Source organism: Dasypus novemcinctus, chromosome 3 (assembly GCF_030445035.2).
Source record: "Dasypus novemcinctus isolate mDasNov1 chromosome 3, mDasNov1.1.hap2, whole genome shotgun sequence".
NCBI lineage: Eukaryota > Metazoa > Chordata > Mammalia > Cingulata > Dasypodidae > Dasypus > Dasypus novemcinctus.
Window position 1 is genome coordinate 75499137 of NC_080675.1, and position 21687 is coordinate 75520823.

The 21687-nt window shown below is 39.7% G+C and overlaps 1 protein-coding gene across 1 annotated transcript in view; it reads left to right on the forward strand.

Moving 5' to 3' along the window:
* The first annotated feature begins 883 nt into the window (after positions 1 to 883).
* The window catches only part of SEC23A (SEC23 homolog A, COPII coat complex component), a 90391-nt gene continuing 69587 nt past the window's right edge, over positions 884 to 21687 (forward strand). The window contains 1 exon segment of the mRNA XM_058293538.2: positions 884 to 947. The gene's annotated coding sequence lies outside the window, so the exon portion shown is untranslated.

Genomic DNA, 21687 nt, shown 5'->3' on the forward strand with positions numbered 1-21687 from the left:
CAGTCCTTACTTTAAAAGCTAAGGAATTAGTGTTTAGGAACAGTAATTAAACAGTTTGGCGAACTTGGAAAGAAACTGCCTAGCTCCAATCAAACTAGATAATTACTTACTTTAAAAATTTCCACTGATTTTTGGGAGAAGCATAAACTGAAAGAGAAGAAATATGGGAAATTACCACCCCACCCTTGTCCACCACAACATTTGGTAATAAGAACAAATTTGAAAAAGTGAGGCAGTGACTTCATTTCTGGATTGTCTTACTTTCATGCAAGTAATTTTTTTTTGAAACTGAATTATTCCTATCACCTCCCCCCATTTTTCTGGAGAAAAGAACAGGTGACCTAACTGACCAACACCACAATGGAACAATACGTAACGCTGGACTCCATGTGCTAAATATGTGGCAGAAGTACATATGGATCAAGGAAGAAAGGAGAGGAATAACAGAATGGAACTGCTTTAGACCAGCGATATCGACCAGACTCAGACTCTGAATAAAGTTCCAGTTGAGAGCTTTATTAGCTGTGCGGCGACTGCCTCATCCTAGGCAGAGGAGAGAGCAGCCCCGGGTTGTGGGGAAAGTTTGCTTATATAGGCCTTTAGGTTCAGGGCGGGGGGCAATAGCTCAGCAAGCAAGCACGTACAGAAGCAGATGTTTGCAGTTAATTAAGTGCTGGGGATTCTATCAGGGGAAACAAGCGGTTGGGGAGTTCTTGTTATTTACAAGGGTCTGGGTCAGGTAGGTCTTTTGGCAGGGGCTGACGAGACTTTCTACAGGAGGAGGCTTTGAGATAAGGTTTTACAGTCAAGCAAGCTTGTTACAGAAGCGAGATATATGCGGTTAGGGGGCTATGGAATTTTCCTCTCTGGTGGAGGTTGTCACAGGCTCCTACTTCTCTACAGAACAAAGGTTATCCTGGAAAATACATTATTTTCTCAAAGAAAAGGTAAGTCATAAAGTAGAAAAGTGATTCTGAAATACTTCTGAAATTTTATTTACACAGGAAGAAATTCATTCAGAAGAGAGGAAAGTAAATTAAGTAAAAATGTTTAAAGGTTGCTTTCTGCTACTCCAGATCTAATCTGATTTAAAACAATTTGTAATGAGCTTTGGAAGAGATTTTCAATATTATTATAAATTTGAAATTGCACTAAGTGTTTTTGAATGTTTCAGTTGGGACAACCAAGAATAAGCTATATTTAGTTGATGAATTTGCTCTGAAAACAAAGAGCTTAATTTCTAGAAAACGGTGACAACCAATTTAACCTCTTTCCAGTAAGAGTTATGCTTAAGGTACTGACCATTTCTGGTGCCCTATTTTCAAAGATTTCCAATCAGTTTTCAGTGTACAATAGAGATTTTTGTGTTTTAGTGTTTCTCATATTGGAAATTGACCATGGAAGTTACATGAGGGTTTTGAGAACAGAATACCTAAGGGCTGTTTATTAATGATGGTGGTATCTGTTAAGTTACATAGAGCTAAATGCCAGGTTGACCCTGTGTTTTTTTTCCCGTTAAGCAGTTCAGTTATTCTCAAATTTTAGAATGTATAAGAATCATCTGGAAAAATTGTTTGAAATACATGCTCCTGGGTCCCATAATTCTCTCCTACAGAGTGTCTGATTCTGTAGGGTATGGGACTCAGAATTTTACATTGTAGGGAGCATTCCAGATAAGAAACATAGCTCAGCTGATCCATTTTATCCTTTTCTTCCCTTTTTAAGATCTACTACAATAGAATTTCTTCTTTCTTTCTTTTTAAAAATTCTTTTTTCCATGGCCACTATCTAAAACTTCACTTGCTTCTTTGTTTCATTAAATTTAATTAATTCAGTCATCCAGTGAAGATTTTTTTGCACTCAACACTGTGATAGGCTTTGGGAGTTACAGTGCTGAGCTAACACAGGCATGGCTTCTTGCATGACACAGTCTAGGGGACATAATCAAACTTTCGTATAAATAAATGTTAAATGTTAAGTATGATAAATAATAAGGAACAAGGGAGAGAAAGCCTTTCAGATACAGGAAAGAGTTTGTTCAAGGCTTGTTGCTGGAGGAGTTGGTCATGTTGGAGAAATTAGAAGGAAATCCGAAATGTCGGGAGTAGATAGTGCAGGTCAGGATTAGGAGAAAGCTAGCTATACAGTTAATGTTTATGGAACGTTCTGTTATTGTGTGCGAGGGGGCTGTCAGTGCTCTCCAACTTACCACCACCTGGAACATTCCTATGGTTGCCTGTTGGGGAACTGTGGAAGGTCTCAGTAAAAAGGATTAGAACAGACCTCTATATTATAGGATTTGTGTATTGTTAGATGACTCTGTGAAAAGTGAGGCTTTGCTCTGATTGGACGATGTTAGAAAAGGGTATAATTCTATGACTGGGTATCTTGATAATGCTTATCTAGAAGTTAGAAGGAAAAAGGGAGGCTAATGCTATATAATTGGTAAAGAAGTGGCAGTCACTCATATTAGGCCAGGTAGGGGCATATTTGGTCATATTTGTGGTTTGGTCAGTGTTCTTGTTTTTGGCTGAGTTTAGACATGATTGCTTTTGTCTTGATACTTTAGTCTTAGAGTGGTCTTATCTGATGTTGGTTTATTGTGAAATGGCTTATGTTCAACAGAACATAACAGAACAGCCTGGCCTCTTTGATAAACCAAGCCAATTTCCGGCTCTCAGGGGCTGCTCTTCGCTTTCTTAGAGCTAAATGTTTTACGTAGGTTATTTCATTTAATCTTCACAATATTAGTTTATCCTAAGTGGTAGGTACTATTGTTACCTTCATTTTCCCATTAAAAGAAAACAAAACAAAACCGGCTCCGAAGATTACGTGACATGCCCAGATCACACAACTAGGGTATGATGGAGTTGAGATTCTATTCTGGGTGGTCAGACTTTGGAGCCATTGCTCTAAATCACTATGCTTCTCAAGATAGAGCCAGCAAAAATAAATTATAAAAACAAAACAAAAAAATTAGGGAAGGTTCCTGTGAGCCCTTATGACTCACTGGTCATAAATTAGAGAGAAGCAAGGAGAGTAGATGCTGAGAGAAAAGGTTTGCTTCCTAGTTTTAGTACAGACCCTCTGGGCACAAGTAATTGCCTCAACTCTGTATCTGTGTAAGCATGCTGACCTCAGGTGCAGGGGACTAGAGCCAGAAAGAAGATGAGAACTCTGACATGATGTTAGAAAATCAAGGCATGTTCCAATTTAATTATAGAAAGCAAAACAATAAAAACTTTATTCCTCACATAAAGCAAAAATACAAATCTAGCTCATTCCTTTTAAAATAGGATTTCCCCCCTTAGTGGCTTTTAATAATCACATTCTTTATAAATCAAATAAACTTTAGATAAAAGGAATAAAAAATATCAGTGGATAACCATGTTTTTTGTTTTTGTTTTTTTATTAAAATTATTTATTTTTAAAAATTACATTAAAAAAATACGAGGTCCCAAACAACCCCACCGCCCCCACCCCCCACTCCCCCCACAGCAACACTCTCTCCCATCATCGTGAGACATCCATTGCACCCAGTAAGTACATCTCTGAACATCACTGCACCCCGTAGTCAATGGTCCGCATCATAGCCCACACTCTCCCACGTTCCATCCAGTGGGCCCTGGGGGGATCTACAATGTCCTGTAATTGTCCGTGAAGCACCACCCAGTACAACTCCACGTCCCGAAAACGCCTCCACATCTCATCTCTTCCTCCCATTCCCCAAACCCAGCAGCCACCATGGCTACCCTTCCCACACCCATTCCACATTTTCTCTGTGGACATTGGATTGGGATAACCATGTTTTGATTCTTTGTACTACTGCTGATTGCTTAAGAGCAGATCAAAGAATTTTCATTTGTCTGGTTTAATTAAATGAACCCAGTAATAATTCTGGGATTGGCCAGAGTGCCAGAATGAAGAAGTATTTGGAGTATTCTACTTTTGAAACCCTCTGTGGAATGGAAACATTGCACTTTGAACAGGAGCTAGACATTTTAATGTTCAGACTTGTCAGCATTATAAAGAGAAAAAGTCATGAAAAGAAAACTCAGGCATGTAGGTCTTAAATGGGTGTCAGCTGTCTTACCTTGGCTATTTCACTTAATTTCCTTTGTACCCATATTCATTTGTCATGTGCAGGGATGGGCTCAGTGATCACTAAGGTCTATTTTAGTTTAGAATTTTATAATTCTCATGTGTGATTTATTAATTAGCCCTATTTATCATTGTTATATATAATATGATTTTAGTCATTGCATATGCAGACCAGACCACATAAATATTATCCTAGGTATGTAGACTTGACATATTATTGATGCTGAAAGTTCAGAATTAGAATAATCTGAGTATTGCTTTCCCCCCCTTTTTAGAGAAGTTGTGGGCTTACAGAACAATCATGCATAAAATACAGGATTCCCATATACCATCCCACTATCAAAACCTTGCATTGGTCTGGAACATTTGTTACAATTGATAATAGCACATTTTTATAATTAAAGTCCATGATTTAACTATGGGTTCATTGTTTGTGTAGTATAGTTCCATGGATTAAAAAAAAATTTTTTTTAGGAGGCGTTGGGGATTGAACCCGGTACCTTGTATATCAGAAGCAGGCACTCAACCAACTGAGCTACACCCACTCCCCCATGGATTTTTTAAAAAATATTTTATTCTGTTACCAAATATAACATTTCCCCTTGAATCATATTCAGATATATTTATTTCAGTACTTTTCATTGCATTCACAATGTTGTGCTACCATTGCCACCATCCATTACCAAAACATTTTCATCATTCCAGATAGGAACCTTGTACTTTTTTTTTTTTAGGAGGTACTGGGGGTTGAACCCAGGACCTCGTGCATGGGAAGCAGGCACTCAACTGCTGAGCTACATCCACTCCCTAATGAGAGTTGGGTTTTTTTGTTTGTTTTATTTTTATGAGGTCTCAGAGAGTGAATCCTGGACCTCGTACATGGGAAGTAGGTGCTCAACCACTTGAGCTACATCCACTCCCCAACCCTGTACATTTTAAGCCTTAACTTCCCATTCCCTAAACCCACCCTGACCACTGGTAATCTACATTCTAGATTGCAACACATGAGTTTGCTTATTCTGATTATTTCAAAACAGTGTGATCATATATTATTTGTCCTTTTATGTCTGGCTTATTTCACTTAATATGATGTCTTCAAGGTTTGTCCATGTTGTTGCATGTATCAGGACTTCATTCCTTTCAATGACTGAATAATATTCCATTGTATGTATCTACTACATTTTATTTATCCATTTATTGATTGATGGACACTTGGGTTGTTTCCATATTTTGGCAATTGTGAGTAATGCCACTATGAACATTGGTGTACAAATATGTGTTTGAGTTCCTTGATTCTTTTGGGTATATATCTAATAGTGGGGTTGCTAGATCATATGGTAGTTCTACACTTAGCTTTCTGAGGAACCACCAAACCGTCTTCCATAGCAGCTGCACCATTTTACATTGTCACAAGCAATGAATGGATGTTCCTATTTCTTCACGTACTCTGCAACTGTTTTTTCTTTTAAATAGCAGCCATTCTAATGGGTATGAAAAGGTACTTCATTGTGGTTTTGATTTGCATTTCTCTGATGGCTAATGATGTTGAGCATTTTTTCATGTGCTTTCTGGTGATTTGTATATCTTCTTTGGAGAAATGTCTGTTCAAGTCTCTTGCCCATTTTTAAATTGAGTTGTTTGTCTTTTTTGTTAAGTTTGAAAGTTTTAGTTTTTTTGGATATTAATCCTTTATCAGCTATATGGTTTCCAAATATTTTCTCCTATTGTGGAGGCTATTATTTTACTTTCATGATAAAGTCCTTTGAGGAGCAAAGGTCTTTAATTTTAATGAGGTCCCCTTTATCTACTTTTTCTTTTGTTGCTTGTACTTTAAGTGTAAAGTCTAAGAAACCATTGCCTAACACGAAGTCCTGAAGATGTTTTCCTATGTTTTCTTCTAGGAGTTTGATAAGTCTGGCTTATATTAAGATGCATTTTGAGTTCATTTTTTTAGATGGTGTGAGGGCCCTCCTTTTTTTTTTTTTGCAAATGGGTATCCAGTTTTCCTAGCACCAATTGTTGAGGAGACTTTTCTTTCCCAATTGAGTTGTCTTTGCCACCTTGTCAAAAATCAGTTGGCCATTGGCCATAAATATGAGGTTGATTTCTGAGCTCTCAGTTCTATTCCATTGGTTTATATGCCTATCTTTGTGCCAGTACTATCCTTTTTTTTTTTAAATTACTGTGGCTTTGTAATAAATTTTAAGATCAGGAAATGTGAGTTCTTCAAATTCATTCTTCTTTTTGAAGATGGCTTTAGCTATTTGGGACTCCTTACCTTTGTGGCAGTTTGATATTATTTATGAATTCCAAAAAGAGATATAGATTATGTTTAGAAACTGGTGTCTTCCTCAGAGTGTGATACCCATTGATTATATTATTTAAAGGTTTTGAGTTTACTTGATTATGTTAGGATTAGGGCTTTGATTTAACCATGTCATTTGGGCATGGTCAGGGTTGAGTCCCTGCCCCGTTGGTGGGCTATATAAATGGATACTCAGTCAAGGAGAACACAAGACACAGAAGAGGAGAAAACTGAATTTTGATGCTGAAGCCCTGGGGTTTCAGTTTACAGTTGACCTTGTGAAGAGAACAGAGCAGCTGAACCTGGAAAGAAATTGACTCTATGCCAGCCTACACTGAGATTGGAAGAAGCTGGGACCATGGAGCCTTAAGAGGAAGGAGGAAGGCTGAACCCTTGCAGACATCACCCACCATCTTGCTTCGACATGTTGTGAATGACTTTGGGTGAAGAAGTACCTCTTATGGGGTACCTTGAGTTAGACTTTTTAGGGCCTTGTAACGGTGAGCTTTTACCCCAAATAAATACCCTTTATAAAAGCCAGCAGATTTCTGGTACTTTTCATCAGCACCCTTTTGGCTAATATACCCTTCCATATGAATTTTATGATTGGCTTTTCCATTTCTGCAAAGAAGGTTGTTGGAATTTTTATTGGGATTGCACTGAATCTATAAATTGGTTTGGGTAGGATTGACATCTTAACAATATTTAGTCTTCCAATCCATGAACCCATAATATCCTTTTATTTATTTAGATCTTTTAAAATATTTCTTTTAGCAGTTTTTTATAAGTTTCTGTGTATAAATCCTTCACATCCTTCATTAGATTTGTTCTTAGATTTGATTCCTTTAGTTGCTATGGTGGAATGGAATTTTTTTCTTAATTTATTTTCCCCATTTGTTCATTGCTTGTGTATAGAACCACTGCTGATATTTGGGTGTTGACCTTGTACTCTACCACTTTGCTGAATTCATTTATTAGCTTTAGGAGTTTTGTTGTACATTTTTCATGATTTTCTATATACAGGATCATATCACCTGCAAATAGGGAAAGTTTTACTTCTTCCTTTATAATTCTGATGCCTTTTATTTCTTTTTCTTGCCTAATTGCTCTTACAAGAACTTTTCGTACAATGTCGAAAACAGTGGTAACAGTGGGCATCCTTGTATTGTACCTGATCTTAGAAGTCAAGTTTTCAGTCTTTCACCATTAAATAGGATGTTAGCTGTGGGTTTTTCATATATGCCATTTATTGTGTTGAGGAAGTTTCCTTTTATTAGTGTTATAAGTGTTTTTATCTGAGTATTGCCTTTTCTAGTGAGTTCTCCAAAAATAGTTGGCCAGTGCCTTACAATGTCACCACTGAACAAATGGAGGAGAATCCGTGTTAGAAAAATCTTCAAGTGCTTCATTTGTGTTGGAAAGCAGAGTAAACCAAAAAAGGAAAAGTAGAGGTGAAAGCTCCATCTGGTGGTGACCATATAAAATTCTGAGACATTTACATTATCTAAGTTCGTCTGTCTGTATAGTACTGGCATCTCCAGTTTAGAAACATCTGTGAGTTCAGAAATAGGAAGGAAAATACTGGCTCTTACTTCTTAATGGGTATTTAAGATTATTAATGGCAGAAGACTAGGTCTTCCACAGGGTTTTTGTGTTTATTTTTTTTTTTAAGATTTATTTACTCACTCCCCCCACCCTCCGTTGTCTGCTTTTTGTGTCCATTCACTGTGTGTTCTTCTATGTCTGTTTGTATTCTCATTAGGTGGCTCCAGGAGCTGATCCTGGAACCTTCTGGAGTGGGAGAGAGGCGATCATTCTCTTGTGCCTCCTGAGCAACCTGATCTGCTGCATCTCTTATTGTCTCGCCTCTGTGTTTCTTTTTGTTGCGTCACCTTGCTGTACCAGCTCTCCACGTGGGCCAGCACTCCTGCACAGGATAGCTCTCCTGCATGGGGCAGTACTCTGCATAGACCAGCACTCTGCGTGGGCCAGCTTGCCACACGGGCCAGTGTGCCTTCACCAGGAGGCCCTGGGCATCGAACCCTGGACCTCCTATATGGTATTCAGGAGTCCAATTGCTTGAGCCACATCTGCTTCTGCCATAGCATTTTTAGAATGCATGCTCCCAGATCATCCTGGCAAATAATTTCTAAGATCAGATATCTTTGGGAAATGTACTTAATCCCATACTTAAATCCCACCATTCACAATTATATTAAAACCTCTGAACAGTTGAGACCTATTTCACATCATTTAACTTGTGTTTTCCAACTTTATTTAACTATAGAACCTTTTCCTCTCTTTTTAAAATAGCTGGCATTTTGAGAAATGCCAGTTTGTGGAAGAAATGATTTTAGGGGTGTTTGCTTTTTAAAAAGCTTTTTATGGGGGTTTTGTGTCAGATTTTATATTTTTATAATCAATCCCTTAATACATAATAATGATGGTAATAATAATACTAAAATAATTCTTTATAACTGTTCACATGTTCTTGCTCATTCTTGAATATTTGGTGAACACTCACTTTGTGCCAGGACTTGTATAAGGTGTTGTAACTGAAAGCCAACAATTATAATGAGTGGCATGTTGGTAAATGTTTAACTGCAAACATCATTCATATTCACAGATTGATCTCAAACGCGTTCATCCAGGGAGGTCTATAAATTTAATTAGAGAACTAGAGAAAATTTTTTTTTGAAGATTCTCCCCTTTCCCCCAAGTCCTAGTCTGACTTTCCTTTCTCAGGAGCTCAAGAAATTTTCATTCTCTCTTTACCTTTTCTCAGATCAAAACCTCTTGGTAGACCAGAAAAAATAGTTTTCACCATTTTCCATCTATGTCCAATGGACTAATTTTTCTTTTTTGTTTATTTATTTATTTTTGTGAAGGATTATTTATATCCTGGGAAAGTCTGTCTATCACTTTCCACACAAGATATTCAAGTATGTCTAACTTTAGAATTCATTTCATTTTTCAAGCCAAAGAATTCTATTTTTTTACCTCTTATTTTTCTGATGGAAATATATTGAGATTTATTTTCTGTGCATCTCAAAGTTAAGTTTCGTTTCCACTTTACTGTGACACACAGCCTGAAATCACTGTTCAAATTCTCAGAGACCAGAAGGCTAATAAACATAGTGAGGGCCAAGCACCTCAGCAGGATCCTGAGAATCACCCTGTCGATTTTCCTCTTCATCCAGAGGAAAAGAGGATGGGAAAAACTGGCTGTCTTGAAGAAATAGAAGACACTGAGGCAGGTAGCAAAACAGATGTTTAAATGGTTAATGTCAGAAGAAGTCAATAATTTTCATTTATACCAGTAGTATAGCTATCTGGATACAACATTACCTCTTCTTTTTAATACTTTCATACACCTTTTTATTCCCAAAATCTTTATAATATACTAAAAATTTCAAAACAGAATAGCCAAACACTTCCTGACATCGTCATAAGAAATTTGATCTATTTAGATATAAGCATTCTAAAGTTGGATGAATCTCATTTACCCAACAATCTATCAGGGTCTTTAGATTGCCTGTAAAGTGTAAGCTTGCTATTTTTTATGTATTTGAATTGTCTTCTTTAAGCTCATTTGATTCTTGAACCCATATAGCCTCTAATTCCTACAGGATTAGAAATAAGAGATTGGGGTCCAGATATTATTCACTAGAAACTGAATAATATTAAACAGTCAAATTATTGCAAGTAGGTTAAAGATGGAAGTTTCAGACAGTCCCTAAAATCATATTAAAAACAAAAAGCTGTAAACTCAGCCTTTTACTTATGTCAGAAGATCATTTCTGACTCCTCACATTTGCCTCAGATTATGTCTACACAGACAGTAAAGTAGAAAAACCAAAATACCATCTACACTATTTGGGATAAACAAATAGTCTTTTCATTTGAAATCTCCAGATAATTGAAAGAAAAAAATTGTTTGGACTATTTGCTACTTTCCCCTCTACTTTTTTAATTTTAATTTTTATTTCCCCTCCTCCCTTGTAGCTTGCTTTCTGTCTGCTCTCTGTGTCCATTCACTGCACACTCTTCTGTGTTTTTTTTTTTTTTGCTTGTCTCCCTTTTTGTGTGTGTGTGTGTCGCCTTGCTGAGTCAGTGCTCTGCGGTACCTGTGGACCAGGTGGTGTTCTGCGGCATCTGCAGACTGGGCAGCTCTCCGCAGCATGCGGGCAAGCCTGCCTTCACAAGGAGGCCCCAGGGTGCGAACCCAGGGCTTCCCATTTGGTAGACAGGAGCCCAACTAATTGAGCCATAGCTGCTTCCCCTTTACTTTTATTTATTTATTTTTTAAAGATTTATTTATCCCCCCTACCTCGTTGTTTGCACTCACTGTTCGTTTGTGTGCACTCTGTGTGTCTGCTTATCTTCTTTTTAGGAGGCACTCAGAACTGAACCCGGGACCTCCCATGTGGAAGGGAGGCAGCCAATCTCTTGACCCACATTCCTTCCCTGCCTGTTGCATCTCTCGTTCTGTCTCCTTGTTGCATCTCCTCATTGTGTCATCTTGTGTCATCTTGTTGTGTCAGCTCACCATACTAGCCTGTCGTGCCAGCCTTCTGTGTCAGCCCACTGTGTCAGCTTGTCTTGCTTGTTTTCTTTAGGAGATACTGGAAAACCAAACCCAGGACCTCCCAGTTTGGGAGACAGGCACCTAACTGCCTGAGCCATATCTATGGCCCCTTTACTTTGATTTTGTAGGTAAAATGATAAATTTTTGCAACCAGTGAGCTTTCAGATGAGTGGTGCTCAACTTGGGCTTCACTGGACAGTTGGAAACTGTTGTCTTGCTTTTAGTTTAGTTAATTTGCAAATGAATCAAGATATTCTGGTATAGCCCCAATCCTCCTAAAACACATTAAATGTCAATTATGACAAGTATCACCACACTCAGTCATGCTAGATGATGGAACTATGTCGGAGGTGGTGAGGATGAAAGCTTGTCATAACTCCTTCTAGAAGGTTTCCTTTTCCCACTTAGCTAAAATGAGTATCAGGTCCTGATGGATAAGGTCAGCCTCTTAAGCCCAGGGACTCCATGTGCTCATACTCTTTCTCAGGGAGCTGTTCCATGGGTCCTGTCATTGGAGAGGACCAAGTATCCATCCCATGTTCTGGGGAGATGTGGCAAACACAGCAAGCCAAAATAATGTGATTGGACTTCTCCGATGAGTACTGCAGTGACCCCTTGGATTCAACTAGGCAGTGGAATTGGGAGTAGAGGGTTTGGAAAGTCTTTTCAGTCATGCTGTGAGTGGCAGAATGGGCCATTTTCTAGTGATTTTCAGCTGGAGTTTCAGAAACGTTAAGCGGGGTCACAAACCAGGTGCAGAGAAAGAAGGAACTGTCACCAAGCAGCTAGATATCTGTGCATCACAGCTTAAAATGACTACTGAGAGAAGACTGCACTAGCACTAGTCCTGTAGGCTGCCTGGCTAGTTTGTCTCCACAGTCTTTAGTGCTTCTCTGAGGTCACATACCATCAGGCACTTTAATGAATGCAGACTTTGGCGGTTCACGTAGGAGAGGTCTCAAGCATTTGGTGCCTTGATTGTCACATGGATGCTTTCAACCATCCCTATCACTCCTTCATCCCTGCCAACCCATTAGCTAGAAAGTAAAAGAACTGTGAGACTTTTTCCTCGAACGCTTTGGTGACACTGGCAACATAATGACTCATAGAGGCCTGACTGATTCCAATAGCATCTCCCATCTGAGTCTGGAAGGAACCTGAGGTAGAGAAGACCAATGCTGCAAGGATCTGTGTCTTTGAGCTAACAGCCTTTGATCATTGGGTAGGTCTGAAGAGATTTGCCTGCAAGAGCTCCACCAAGTAATAAATGAACTGTCAAGGAAACCCATTAATGTACATCAAGGGTACATCAATCACATCATCCAGCTTAAAGCAGTCCAATGTCTGATGACCTTAGCCATATAGCAGGAGATCACAGTCAAGTTCTGTTACTGGTATAGCCATAGCCATGGTAAAGGTGAATATTGTCTCCTTTTCCTTCTGCTACTTTTTCTGAACTCTCCCCAGTGAAGTTGTTGGTGCAGGAAGGTATTTAAAGAAGTGGCAGAATTCAAGAGGTAATTATCATTTAAATGGTTCTGGCATTTATTATCTGTCTTTCTGCAGCTGACAGATTCTAGACTCTTGTTTTTTTTGGAGGTATTGTGGATTGAACTCAGGACCTCCTACATGGAAAGAGGGCACTCAACCACTTGAGCCACATCTACTCCCCTGGACTCTTTTTTTTTCAAAAAATAAGATTTATTTATTTAATTTATTTTTCTTTATTTATCCACTCCCTCTTCCAGATGGTTCTCTTTTCTGTCTGCTTATTGTTTGCTCACCTTATCCAGGAGATACTGGAATTGAACCTGGGACCTCCCATGTGGTAGATGGGTGCTCAACTGGTTGAGCCACATCCGCTTCCCCGTGGACCCTTTTTTTTAAAAAACTTTATTTTGTACATTTAGTAATTGAAAATATAAATAATTAAAAAAAAAACAAAAAAGAAAACAGTTGAATAAAAGCATACATTTCTTAATTAAATGTATTGAACTCCTATAAATTTTTTTTGAATCATACAATATATTACATAATATATTTGGTTCATAGTAATGCAATCATACAGTATTTTTCCTTTTGTGTCTGGCTTGCTTCGCTCAACATAATGTCCTCCAGGTTCATCCATGTTGTCATATGCTTTATAATTTCATTTCTTATTACAGCTGCATAATATTCCATTGTGTGAAGAAACCACAGTTTGTTTATTCATTCATCTATTGATGGATACCTGGGTTGTTGCCAACTTTTGGCAATCATGAATAATATTGCTGTGAACATTGGTGTGCAGATGTCCCTGGACTCTTTTTAATGTTTATATTTTTAAGTCATTTTACAAATAATTTACACAAATAAGAATAAAGGAATACTCAATAAAGAGTAAAGGGATAGTGGAAAACAACTTTATTAGAAATTTTAATTAAAATTTAAACATAGAAAATCCTAATTTTTATTCTATATTTTCCTTTGTTTTGAAGATATAATACCTGAAGTGGGCAGTGTCCTCTGAATGCAACTAGGTGCTCATTCCCCTGTATTGCATGAACCTGGAACATATTCATTTGGTAAACAGTGATTCTAGATTTCAAGTCCATCACTCCTAGGTCCTCATTTATTGTTATTTCTAATTCTTGCATCATCAAATGCATCATCAAATGCAGGCTTGAAGAACTTTTTGTAACTTATAATTTTTTGAAGAGAGGATGGTCTTTGCTTCCTAATTGCAAAACATTTGCATTTTTAGTTTTATCAACCTAATGCATTTTTAATTTCTAGATCATCTATTTCCTTCCAATCATCTTTGTATACACAATTCTATCAGCATTTGTCCACTTAAGAATCATATCAAGTAAATTTAGGCATACAAACACCATAAAAGATCAAAGAATTCTGTAATATATGCTTTTAGCAAAATAATATCTTCCAGCAACTTGTTGCAAAATATTGTAATAAGATTCTTCTTGTTGAATGAATAACTGGATGAGAATATCATATTTTCTTTCTTACCTTAGAAATGTACTGTTCACGTATTGATGTGTGAATTTGAGAAATTCATCTAGGATATGGTCACCTGAAGACTAAAACTCTGAGATTTATCTTATATGAAAAATTTTACCATCATCATTAGAGTCTAGAGTGCTGCTTTCTGTCTCTGCATTCATCTTTTCAATTCTGAATTCTCAACTATACTTAATGCATGTTAAAAGGGTACTACAAAAATTTTGAAAGATGCTGCAATACTTTGGGCATTGCAAAAAGGAGAAGGTGATGTAATAGTGACATATTTCACTATTGTGTGATCTTATGCATTATTTTCCCATTTCTTTCTTTAGTCTTTTTTCAAGAATCATTTGGAATAATTGATGGGTAATGATAAGATACTCCATGGATTATGAAATAACAAAATGTTTCAAGTTATTGGAAAAATAAGATCACTAAGATCCTGTTGTATGAAAGAAATCTCCTTCTGGAAGAATATAAGGTTTACCCTATTGTGGAGAAGAAAAGAATTTATTCTCAATCTTGTAAGAAGGGGTGCACAACCAGAAAACATGGTTGGCGCCCCAAACAAAGAAAAATGACATAATTTATACCCCTAAGCCCAGCATGCAAGCCCTTCTTCTGTTTCTCCATAGATTGAATACTTCAGAGGTTACAGCCTATCCAAGAAACTTCCCATGCAAGTTTCCCAGTTTTTTATTAACTGATCCCCCATCACATTCCAACTGTTTTAGCTTTTACCTGCTCCTTTTGCCAAATAAAGTATGGAATTTAGTGCTGAATTGGTATTGACTTTGCTCTTTCTTGTGCATCCTTTTTACTGGCTATACGCCTGGTTTAAGCTGATTTCTTTTGTTCCTGCTTAACCCAGGAGTGGGAGACTGAGGCAGTAGGCTGCCAGGTTACATTAATTAATATTTTCTTTCTTTATGTGAAAACTAAACTTATCTCCATTTCTTATAGATCCCATAATGTATACCAGATTTACAAAGGTTGCAAGTAGAATGAGTTTGTCTGTTTTTTTCAAATTTTTCTGTTCTTTGGAAATCCTCTAAGAAAGCATAAAAGTCATGAAATATCAATCCTTACAAAAAGTTAGAACTGTTGCAAAAAGAAACTAACAAAACTAAAATTGGGTCCAGTAGATCCTGATAGTATATTTGGTGATTAAATTCTTAAATGCATTCACTTTAAAGTACATAAATACAGATAAAATGCCATTTGTTACCACTTCTGTATTAGTCACGATTCTCTAGGGAAACAGGATTGACAGGAAATATCTGTAAATAGTATGAGACTTATAAAATTTTCTCACATGACCCTGGGGATGCACAAGTCCAAATTCTGCAGGCACCCTGCAAACCAGGGACTCTGATAAAGCTCCCAGATTAGTTTCCAGGAGAACTTGACTGTCTGAGGTAGAGATGGAAATTCTCTCTGTATGCTGAAATCACTTTCCCTAGCAAGGCATTCATAAATATTTCATTGTGATAGGGAACAAAAGCCTTTGTTCAGCTGAAAACAAAGGGATAATGACTTTTTAGACTTCATTGAACTGGATGGTAGGATGCTAAAGTGCCTTACTGGAGATCTCAAAATGAATGAAATTACTAACGTTGCTATACCTACTTTATTATTCACAGAATTCCAGGATCCCCATGTATCCTCTCATCTGCATCTATTTACCCTACTTATTCTCAATCTTGTTTCTCCTTTGTGTATGTCTCTATTCCATCTTTATGCTGTTGCCCACTGCCGTTTGTTTACTTGCTATGCTTTTAGTCATGAATCTTTGTTAAGGTAGTACCTTGAGCCTACCTTATTTGCAGGCCTATGCTGAATTTTGGCTTTGGACTCTCGTTTACTCTTCTGGGATGTATTAAAATCTCATAAGGGGCGGCCGACTTGGCCCAGTGGTTAGGGCATCCGTCTACCACATGGGAGGTCCGTGGTTCAAATTCCAGGCCCCCTTGACCCGTGTGGAGCTGGCCCGTGCGCAGTGCTGATGCGCACAAGGAGTGCCGTGTTTTGTAGGGGTGCTGTGCTTTGTAGGGGTGTCCCCCGCGTAGGGGTGGCCCCCCGCATAGGGGAGCCCCATGCGCAAGGAGTGTTCCCCGTAAGGAGAACAGCCCAGCACAAAAGAAAGTGCAGCCTGCCCGGGAATGGTGCCGCATACACGGAGAGCTGTCATAGCAAAATGACGCAACAAAAAGAAACACAGATTCCTGTGCGGGGGACAACAGAAGCTGACAAAGAAGACGCAGCAAATAGATACAGAGAACAGACCCCCGGGGTGGGGTGGGGTAAGGGGAGAGAAATAAATAAATCTTAAAAAAAAATCTCATAAGGGGAGCAGGTGTAGCTCAGTGGTTGAGCGCCTGTTTCCCATACTAGGTCCCAGGTTCAACCCCCATACTTCTGCCTCACCCCACCCCCCAATGTCACAACCAAAATCATCCTCTTCACCTTCCAAAATAACTTTATTATACACATTGTATGTTTGGTGCCTTCCTTACTTCTCAAGAATGTAACCTTTGAAAAGTAAGGATTTGATCTTTTTACTTATTTTGTAAAATGCTTACAGGGCTAAACTTTGCAGGATTTTAGGTGTTGCCGTATCTGGAATTGATTCCTGGAGCAACCCCTTCGTGAAAGTGAGGTTGCCTGGGATCACCAATCTCAATTGTTATTCCAGTTGATAGCTGTTTCATTTTGCACAGGAAGCAGCAAATGCATTACGATTAATACCAAAATTGTATTGTTTATGAGGTTGGGGGGAGCTAGAGATGGAATGGCAGAGACAAGATAGGAGGAAAGATGTAGATGAACTGACTAGGAATGCATAAATATTGTCAACTTTTTGAGGCTAGTGATTTTGGCCTATTTTGCTTGTATCACACCTCCAGCATCTCAACTATGCCTGGCACATAGTTAAGTGTTCAGTAAATATTTGTTGTTCTAGGTAAAAATATTTCTCATTGTGGTGGTGTTTTTTTTTCCGGAGAGAGATGTAGTCTGTGGTTCTCCTAATCAACTAAGACCCCGGGGAAGAGGATGCGCTAGAGGACACCTCCACTTTCGGCAAGCTGAGCAGTCTGAATGGCAAGAACAGAACGGTTCCTCACTCTTACTTGCGGCCCATAAGGAGCGGGCTTCTCCGGGCATCCCAAAGAGAGGAAGGTCGCTTCCCCGGCGCCGCCCCAGGGCCCGCTGCATCTCCTCCCGGATCCTGGGAGGGACCCCCTTGAGTCCCAGTTCGAGTTGTTCCGGCCGTTCAAGTTGTTCCGCCCCTCTGGCGCAGTCCTGGCCCCTCTTCCTCCCCTAGTCCGCTCGGGTCCCCTTCAGTCTCCACCCCCCTCGGCCCTTCAGCTATCCCAGTGCCTGGGCCCTCACGCTGCCTCTTCCCCCTCCTCTAGGCCCCGCCCAGCCCGTCTCCCTCCGCCACCCTCCGGTGGCCCGCCAGTCCCGCGCCTCCTCTGCTCTGCCCCTCCCTCGCCCCTTCGCCGTCCTCGCCGCCCCTCTCCGCCCTTCATGTCCCGCCCTCTTCCCTTGACGTGGCCGCGGCGGCACCAGCCATGTTGGCCGGGAGGAGGTCTGCGCGGAGGCCAGGGGTGGGGCGGTGCCTGCGGTAATTTTCTTGCCACGGCTGCTCCAGCTCGGCGGAAGGGACTTATTTTTGTAAGGCGGCGGCTGCGGCAGGCACGGATCTAGTAAGGTGGCAGTGAGGTAAGGCTGGACCTGAGGATCGCGGGGTTGCGGGAGCTTAGCGGAAAGGTAGGGAATGGGGCGGGGTGTGGGCTGAGCGGCGGCAGCTGGCGGGCGGACCTGGGTCTTGCCTTGGGAGGGGCGGGGGGCCGCAGCTCTGCGCTGTTGGTGATCTCGGAGCAGATGAGGTTTGCGGGGGCTGCGGCCTGACTCGGCCCGGGAGCGTTGAACCATGAACCTGACAACTTGCCACTCTGCTTCATTCTCTCGGGCCCTTGGGGCATTGGCCCCCACACCCAGCACCCCTGGATCAGGTGCTTAAGACGAGTGTCGGGTGAAAAACGGCGATTAGGGCAAATACCCTGCACCCACACCTCCTCCTCCCGGGCTACCCCGCCTTTCCCACTCTAACGCTTCTGGACACTTGGACTTCTTGTTTCCTTCCTTACCTGATCTGAAGTGCTGTAGACTTTGACCTGAGGTGACTTCGTCACCAGGAGTTTGGCCTTGGGAGTTAAACGGGAGAAGGAGAAGAGTGCCAGGTAGAGTTAACGCCTCAAACCTTGGTTGCAAGTTGAGTTCATATTTCAGGATGGACCAATCCTATCCAGTTGGGCTTCGATTCTACAGTAGCCTCTGCAGTATCGTTTTCCCATTTTGGTGGGAAAGATGTTAAAGTCAAAAGAAATCCACATGTCGTCACTGGAATGGGGCTGTTTAATTCACCTTTTCACATGAAGTTCCCCAACATTTAACCCCCCATCCCTGCCCCCACTCCGCAAAACCATGGATAACTAGCCAAATTAACTTGGTTGAAAAAATAGTTCTAGATTTAAATGTAGACTAAAATGTAGTGATGTTTTTCTTCTCTACCTTCCCCAGTAGTCTGCTTAACACCATTCCATAAGTTCAACCATTTTTAATTGACTTACAGAATTTTAGAGTTAGAACTTTTCTAGTCCAAACTCCTCATCTTACAGATGAAGAAACTGAGGCTCAAGAATGGTTTTGGAATTTGTCCAAGATCATAAAGTCTAGTCAGCTAAAGCAGTGGAAGATGTTTCATTGAGAATTTTTAAAACTGAAAAACAGGAAAGGCACATTTGCCTAGTAACAAATACATCTAATTAAAAGGATTTCAAATTTTACTTGCGTTGTAGAACCATAGGACTAATTTTCAATTAGGTTGAAAGGGTGAGCGCTTGATATACTACATTGAAGTGGCAAATACTGCCCTTTATATTCTACCAGGAGAAAATATTTAAAATAACTCCTTCTGATTGTAAATTGTGCTGAAAATGGATGTATATTTAGAATGGTCTTTTATGTTTTTAAAAAAAGAAAAAAAATTCATGCCATTTAGGATCTCAACAGCTTTATTGAGTAGTTCATGAATCCTGTAGCATTCCATTCAGAAAGGAGAAAGGAGTTCCACCAGGAGCATGGAAAGGAGACACATCTGAAGCAGGAAGGGAGGCAAGTGAAGGAATGACCTGATTGGCTCCTGGTGTGTTTCCATTTTACTTAGCGGAAGGGTTTTACAAAGTGCAGAGCAGGTGATTGCTTAGGAATGTGGAAGTTAGTTGGCAAAGATCAGGTTGTATTTAAATTTGGTCTTTTGGTGGAGACACCCAGGTCCTAGGTCAAGGCACATGGCTCTGGAGTTAAGTGCCTTCTCAGTGGGCCCTACTTTGGAATTTGTGCTCCTGAGTGTGAAGGAGTTGGACTCAACTGTGTCCTCTATGCATGCTTCATCTGTTACTTTTACTGAACCTGTGGTTGGTGCTGGGGTTAGTGTATGCTCAGGAGACCTGAATCTCTGGACTGTCTATGTGTCAGTTGGGCCCTGAGCCTCAGCAGAGTTGCAGCACCTACTGTCTGGTTTGTTGGACTCACCCAGGTCAGCTAACAGGGAGGTGATGATGATTAACCACCCTACCATCGAACCGAGAGAGTCTACAGCTGCTAGCAGGAGAATTCCATCCATGAACCTTGTGGGGTCTAAACACCCCCCCTCAGTTTTTAGAGGTGGAGTGGACATCTCCATCCCACGGTTCTCAGGATGTAGGAATAAAACATGGATTAGGGTAGACTTACTGGTATTCTACTATAGAATTATTGTGACTCTAGCAATGGAAGAAATTATATCATTGGTGTGGAGACAGTGGCCCTGGGAGTTGCTGAAGACAGGGAGAGGGAGAAAGAGTTATTGTATTGGGGCATTTTCTGGACTTGGAGTTGTCCTCACTAATATTATAGGGACAGATGCAGGATATTATATATCCCGTCATAATGCACTGAATGGACTGGGAGAGAGTGTAAACTACAACATAAACTATAATGCATGCTGTGTAGCAGTGCTCCAAAATGTTCTCATCAAATGCAATGAATGTACACACTAATGAAAGAAGTTGTCAATGTGGGAGGATTAGGGGAGTGTAGGAAGTGGGGTGTATGGGAACCTCTTATATTTTTTAATGTAACATTTTGTGCGATCTATGTATCTTTAAAAAAAAGATAATAAAAACTGGAAAAAAAAGTAAGGAATTGGCAAAGGAAAAAAAATTGTTTTTTTGGGTGAGTTGGGCATTACAGGTAATAGAAACTTGTCATGGAGTTTAGCTCAGTTGCCTCCATGTTCGGCCTGCTAGATTTTATTTATCATTTTCTACTCCTTTTTATTTTTCTAAGAATTACTATAATGTTAAGCCTATATCATGAAGTACATGAATAATATTTACTTGGATTTATACCTTTATGCAAATATATGTTAATATTGGGGAAGAGAGTGCTTGTTACAAAATGCTTTATTATGAGAAGCTAGTTTGTGAAAGGGCTTTATTTCAGATATGCCATTGTTGGACAGGAGACCAAGCCTGGCAAATTTTGTACAAGAGTTAAGTGATTTTAAAATTGAATAGTTCCTGTCTTGGAAAGGTGGTCAGAGAGGTGTGTGCATGGCGATGTAATTGGATCAATGAATAAGAAACAGGTGGGACTTTTAAAAATCCTGTGGAAAAGTGAAAATATAAAACATAAAAAATATAAAACATAAAATTAGAGCAGCATGGTTGAGAAGACAAAGAGGGGGCAAGGAGGGGAATAGTGCTCAAATATCACTCAGGTTATATTTAGTATGTCTTAAAAAGTAAGGATGGGGAGTTACAGTCCAGCTTGTTAACCAGTTATAAAGCCTGAAACCTGGCCATAACCTGTATGTAAATATTTTCTCGCTAAGTCTCATGCTGCCTTTTCCAAGTACTTTCCCTGAGATAATTAAACCCTGATTGTCCCAAGGGAGCAGTTCTCAGGACCACTTTGGACTCTTAAACATCTTTGAGGACCCAGGGAGCTTATGTTTAAGTGAGTTATATTAGAAATTTGCCATATTAGAAATTAAAACTGAGATTTTTAAAAAATATTTACTAATTTGTTAAAAACATGAATTTATTGTTTTTTTTAAAAAAATATTTGTCTATCCTTCTACACCTTCATTGTTTATACTTGCTGTGTCTGTTTGTCTTCTTTGTTTCGAACACAGGACCTCTGATGTGGGAGGGAGGTGCCTAATTGTTTAAGCCACCTCTGTTCCCTTATTTGTTGTGTCTCTTGTTATGTTTTTCTTCTTGTGTCTCTCCTTGTGTCATCTTGTCGTGCCACCTCGCCGTCCTGCTTGTTCTCTTTAGGAGGTACCGGGAACCTCTGCGCCCTGCTTTGTTGTGTCTCTCATTGTGTTTTTCTTCTTGTGTCTCTTGTTGCGTCATCTTATTATGTCAACTTGCTGTGCCTGCCCATCACACCAGCTCACTGTCTTCTTTAGGAGGCACTGGGAACTGAACCATGGACCTCCCATGTGGTAAGCGGGAGCCCAGTCACTTGAACCACATCCGCTTCCCAAATATATTGTTTTAAAAGAGATGCATTTTAAATTATAGATGGAATTACAGAAAATAATAAACAGAAACTTCATTTGCTTTATATTCTGTGG